The 6,611-nt window shown below is 35.0% G+C and overlaps 1 pseudogene; it reads left to right on the top strand.

Annotated features, from left to right (window-relative positions):
• The first annotated feature begins 2,934 nt into the window (after positions 1–2,934).
• Positions 2,935–3,923, top strand: LOC109279319 (annotated as a pseudogene).
• The last annotated feature ends 2,688 nt before the right edge of the window (positions 3,924–6,611 follow it).

Raw genomic sequence — 6,611 nt, 5'->3', positions numbered from 1 at the left:
CAGAGAGCATATATGGAGAGCATATAATCATCAACAGCCACTGACCTATCTCAAGAATCTTAGATACTCTACCTTAAGAAGAGAAAAAGAAATCACCTTTTGAACAGGTATGTCTCTCTTCTGTGATTGGCAAGGAAACCTGAATCCTTCTTTGCTAACTGTAAAGATTTCAGACTGGTTTATCTAACTCTAAGATAGTTGTTTCAATCCCCTCCATAATTAATGGAGAACAAGTAAGTATTTTCAAAAGACAGGTGACTTGTCCTAGATTTGTTGCTGAGATCAGAGCTGAGATGGAGTTTTTAGAAGTGCAGGTTCTTTCCACTGCCTATAGAAAGATCATGGATGAATTGCCTAGATTTAAAAGACTGCAATTTGAATGGCAATACTAGCTTAGGGAATTTTCACCTGCAGGAATGAGATTCTCTTTGTCAGTTGATGATGTGCAATTTGTCTGTCATGAAACAATGCAGATTTAATTACATAATCATTCTATATTGTTACTGAGTTTATGTAGATGTTGCCAAGCTTGCAAAAAATGGATTGTATAATTCAGGAATAGACTAAACCTGTTAATTGAATCAGCTGAACACATACGCTCATTTTATTTTCCTTAAAAATATGCCTGAGAGGCATTTGAATTAGTAATATAAAATATGTTTTACATATATACACACAAATATACTTTTTTGTATATATATAAGCACACCAATATAACTACCAACAGGTGGGGTTTTTTTTAAGGACAATTGAAATTGCAAGAATTCGATTTTTCCCTAAAAAAAAAAAAATTGCATGCCCTAAAGCTTTATCATATTTTTCCACCGTTGTCAACTGATGTCTCCATATTCCAACTGTTCAGATGTAATAGAGTATCAGAAAGATGCTGAGAATGGAGAAATCACTAATTTAGCCTTGAAAAGGACATAAATAGATACTTTATGAAAAGAAATTGTTACAGGACCTCAGTTCATACACTGACGTACTGTGACAAAGCTGGAGTGCCTTCAGTGCACCATTTGCTTCATCTGAGCATAATGTGATTGACTTATTGTCCAATACATGAGATTTCTGTGATATAAAATTAGTAATAGTCTATTTCTTTACAGATACTAAAATTTGTCTGGATTCCAGTTCTGTACATCATCCCTTCTGAGCATCATCTCCATCTCTAGTATTGCCAGGAAGGATACTGAGGTTGGTGAGTTCACCTTTCAAAACTGAAGACATTCTGGATGGATGGCAGGCATGTTTCTTACCTGACTTATAATACTTAATGTGGAACAGAGCTTAGCTATAGACATCTCCTATGTGATCAGTCCAATCTCCTTTGTAGGAGGACACTACAGATTTTTAGTGTGTCATTCATCATATTTAAAGATTAAAAAAAAGAAGTTGGGTACACCATCCATTGGCTATTAAGGTAGCCTATGATGTTTGCCTCTTATGTAGACATCTACACTGCAGACATCTTAATTCAGTTATGTGAATCCACTTCTTGACCCCCATCCCCCAGATTTGGCAGTATGATTGAAGTCAGTATAGATTTTGACAGTCATTTCAAAGATGTTGGACTTAGATCATTAGTGGCAATCTAGGCACTTCCTCAGTAAGGTCAGGGTACAGAGCTATGTTCTCTTTGTTTTCTTCTTCCAGCTCACAACAAGCAAAGAAGAAAAGGTTCTGGTGGCACAAATCTCTATGTTATTAGGCTGCAGTTCCTGCCTGATACCATATCTTAATGTTTTTTCTTCTGTACCTTCCAACAAAAAAATCACAGCCATGTAAGACCTGCTTCCACTTCTATAATTCTCAAAGATAATAATATTTCTTATGCTTCATATTCAAATAATATTTTTTCATATTTTCTATTTTCATACATTTCTACTAATCTTCCAATTATTCTTTTTTTATTAAATCCCATTTGTTTCCTAAGAATGCTATGTAATTTTGAGAGCAGCTCCTTGATATTTACTGAGCTCTATCTTGACAGATTTTCAGTTTGTGTGAAAGAGGCTAAAACCTTTATCCATATTTCAAGGAAAAAGATCAAAAAATGAAAAAAAAAAAAAAAACCAAACCAAAACCCCACAACCAGAAATCATTAACTTAGATATAATTCTACTTCCATTATTTTTAGTACTCCTGAGACTAACTCTCTTTTCAAAGAGGAAAAAAGGAAAAAAGAAAAAAAGGTATTTGGAAAACTTATTACAGAAGAAGGAGAAATTGTGTTAAACCTTTTAAAATCCTTTTTCACTGGTAATGGCAGGAGATAGAAGTATTTATTTTCTCTGCTCTGTTCTTTTCTCTTCCTTTTATACTTTGTGGTTTCTCATACTTAATCTCTGATTTTTACTGCAATACATTTCATTGTCTGTTTTTTGCACATTTTTATCAAAATGTTTCCTTTTTCTTTTACTGTTAAACAAGAATTCCTATTCTGCTTTTGACTGTATCTTTTTATCTGGAAAGTTATTAATTTCATGTTTTCTTTTCTTCAATTTGGAGGATGGTCCCAAACTTTTGAGATTTACTTTTGAAAATAATTTGGGGTAATGTTTTTCTCCATCTGTTGATTTCATTTCAGGAATTCAGATTTGTATAAAAATTGAAGACTTCTATCTACCACTTTTGTCATTTCTCTGATCTCTCAGGAGTTAAGTGTCCGAACTTAGATGCACTAAACTCAGACCTTCATTCCACAGGTAACATTAGGTAGTTTTCTTTTCAGCTATCTGTAAATTCTACATCAGAAGCAGAATTCATCTCTCATAGGTTTAGCCTTCTGAAATTGCTGTACTTTATGGAGCTTAAAGTACTAGGTACAGTACTGAAGTAGACAATGTGAAAAATTCTATAAAGTCTATGACTTTGTTTCTTGGAGTGATCACAATTTGGTTCCTACCTTCTTTCCTTTTGAAGTCTTTCCAGATGACCTATATAGAAAAAGTTGGTAAAAGCAACTGCACCACAGTGACCATGTTCATTTTCCTGGCGCTCTTCAGACATACTGAGCTGCAGATCTTGTTTTTCTTCATGTTTCTCCTGATTTACACTATTACTATAATTGGGAACAGCCTTATCATTATCACAGTTCACCCATCCTTTTATACACCCATGTACTTTTTTCTCAGGGTCCTCTCCTTTATGGATATTTGTACTACTTCAGTCATTGTACCCAAGGTGTTAGTGAATTTTCTGTCAAAGGACAAGAGCATTTCGTACATAGGCTGTGCTGCCCAGCTGTACTTTCTGATTTTTCTAGCAGCTGCTGAGTGCTATCTTCATGTTGCCATGGCCTATGACCATTAGTGGCCATTTGCAACCCCCTGAGATACACAATTATGATGAACAGAAGGGTTTGGTTTTCCCTTGTCCTGCTGTCTTTTCTCACTGGTAATGTTGTGTCAGTGGTGCAAACTGCTTGGGTGTTCACATTGCCATTTTGAAGGCCTAACAAGATTAACTATTTCTTCTGTGATATCTCACCACTTATTATACTTCTGTGCACTGAAACATCTCTGTACGAAATTTAGGCCACGACAACCACAGTGTTGGTCATTTTAGCCCCATTTTCTCTCATCCTTCTGTCCTACATCTTCATCATCTCCAGGATTTTGACCATGCCCTCTGCAAAGGGAAGATACAAGACCTTCTGCACCTGTTCTTCCCATCTCCTAGCGGTGATGCTGTACTATGGGAGTGGCAGCCTGATTTACTTAAGACCCAAGTTCAGCTATCCACAAGATGCTAAAAAAATGATGGCTTTAGTGTACACAACCATAAGCCCCATGATAAACCCCATTATTTACAGCTTGAGAAATAAGGATGTGAAAAGGTTTTTTAAGAACAATGATGAAGAAGGTGAGGAAAATATAAATTTCTTACTGAAAACACAGAGAGTAGGATTCATGGGTTAAATTCAGATGTAGACATGTAGAATGTTTCTGCAAAGTGTTTGTATCCATTCTATTCAGCAAAGAAAAAAAACAACCCAGATGTTCCAAGGAAAATATCATACGGCCTGTTTCAGGAGTGTTTCTTAGGGTGATATAAATCACATCCTAGAAGTTTCTGCTTACCTCCAGAGTCTAGAATATTTATCTTACCTAACTTTACTATTGTCACTCAGGTCCAGACAGAGACATCTAAAAGTAAATGTCTACATGTGAGGTAGCTGTCTTAGCTCTTAATATAGTAAATCAAGAGATAATGGAGTATATAGAAAAAATAATAGTGCTCACTCTGGAATATAGAAAGTTATCTGAATCATTATAAATTATATCTTTATATAAGTCATATGACTTTATCTTAAGTCATATGACAAGAGAGATAACAATCCAAATATAGAACCTCAACTGAGATATAAGAAATTAGTGTGGATCTATCAGTTTTCACATCCTAAATAAACTTCCATATCTTATTTGTATTTTCATAATCATTTATTAGTAATATCTTTTCTACTGCTATTCCAATACTTTTATGGTTTGAATTTTTCCAAGAAAAAAATTAGAGAAAGGTGTAAAAATTTTTAGAGGGTTTTTTTAAATTATAAATTTTCAGGTTTTATACCAAAGAGAAAGGTAAGAAATAAAAACATTGAAAAGTGAAGAAAAATGTATGAATTCCTTTTCTTGGTCCAGTTTTATTGTCTTTACTTTCTCTCCTATGATTTCTCTGTTCTGGAAGTAATGTTGTTCTAGCCTTCACATAAAGAAAAGCTATAAACTTGGTGGGAGAAAGTACATTTGAGAAAAACTAGACATGATTTTAAAGGTGATTGAGTATTTACAATTAACAGGAAAATGTTCAGAAGTTTGTCTGTATCTCTTAGTTTCAAAACAGTTGTTACATCTGTTGACAAACTAGATCATTCTAATTTCCTACGTTACATGAAGCAATCCTCTTTGTACTGTCTTCTTAAAAGCCCCTTTCACTTCTTTGTTCTTCAAAGTGTATGATATCCAGCTCAACACCTCCATGAAGCTCCACAGGGTGAGGAAGTTTTGCACATCCTTTCTATAGATGGCAGTTTGAAAATGGTTGACATAAGGAGGATGTAGGACAGGACAATCAATAGAAAAGGACTAATAATGAGCCTTGCAGACATAGTGAAGAGCACAGCTGCATTCTTGGATGTGTCTGTGTGTGCCAACTTCAGCGCAGGAGAGAAATCACAGAAAAAAATGGGTGATCTGGTTGGAGGCAGGCTGAAGAGTGTTCTCTAAGTGCTCCATGCCACTTCTAATGAAAATGTCAATGATGTAAGAAGTGGATGTCAGAATTGTACTAAATTCACGATGGCTGTGTAGTGCTTTTGACAGCATATGGCAACATAGCAGCCATGAGCCATGGCTTCTAGAGCACATCACCCTCTGAGTCCCAGGATGGTGAAGACCCACATTAGTGCTACACAGCAAGATTTGGAGTAATTTTATGCTTCACAATCAGGTGAATCAGCAAATTGGGAATAACACCAGTGATGTAACAAATTTCAAAGATCAGTTTTGCTCAGAAGAAATGCATTGAGGTGTGCATTGCTGTTTTCTTTAAAAAAAAAAAAAAAAAAAGATGAGGCCATTCTCAAAAAAATGGTTGTCCAGAAAATATAGGAAAAGAGATCTCCAGCTCACCAATATTTGAAAATCAACGAGGATGAACTCACTATTCATCAAATGAACTCTAGTAATAGCCCACTTCAGAACCATCACCTTTAAAGACACTAAGTGTGAGGAAGTATTAATAAACAGGAAAAGTCCCTGATGTGCAGATTAGTATAAAAGCAATCTTTCCCACAATTCATCTACTGTCAATTGTTTCAGACTAAAAACTATTGGCATTAGACAAAATTATTATCAGCCATTATTTAAAGGGGTTCTTATGCATTGAGGTGTGCATTTCTGTTTTTTTTAAAAAAAAAAAAAAAAAAAAGATGAGGCCATTCTCAAAAAAATGGTTGTCCAGAAAATATAGGAAAAGAGATCTCCAGCTCACCAATATTTGAAAATCAACGAGGATGAACTCACTATTCATCAAATGAACTCTAGTAATAGCCCACTTCAGAACCATCACCTTTAAAGACACTAAGTGTGAGGAAGTATTAATAAACAGGAAAATTCCCTGATGTGCAGATTAGTATAAAAGCAATCTTTCCCACAATTCATCTACTGTCAATTGTTTCAGACTAAAAACTATTGGCATTAGACAAAATTATTATCAGCCATTATTTAAAGGGGTTCTTCTGATTCAATGTACACCAGAGCTATTTCTTTGTAACTCTTGGAGCTCTAGGCAACACAGACAACAAATTCTAAGACATGACTCACCTCATTTTCAAGAAGATGCCTACATTTGGTTAGATGAAAGTTTAAAATGTATCTACTTTGCTCAGATGTTAGGATGTCAAATTAGGGTGAGAATAATCCAAATCTTGGTTTAGTAAAATTATTTTTGTTTATACTAGTTTTAGGATCCACACAAGAAACAATGCTTGTTTTCCTGGCCAGGCAGAGCAGAATGCTTTATTCCATACACAAATCCATGGCTTGTCTTGTCTTCTCACATCTACACTGCACGCAACTTGGAACAATGTCTGTCTCAGTATCATC

The sequence above is a fragment of the Aptenodytes forsteri genome, unplaced genomic scaffold (assembly GCF_000699145.1).
Source record: "Aptenodytes forsteri isolate BGI_AS27 unplaced genomic scaffold, ASM69914v1 Scaffold618, whole genome shotgun sequence".
NCBI lineage: Eukaryota > Metazoa > Chordata > Aves > Sphenisciformes > Spheniscidae > Aptenodytes > Aptenodytes forsteri.
Note: the sequence above shows the minus strand (reverse complement) of the source record. Positions and strands in the feature narration are given on the sequence as shown.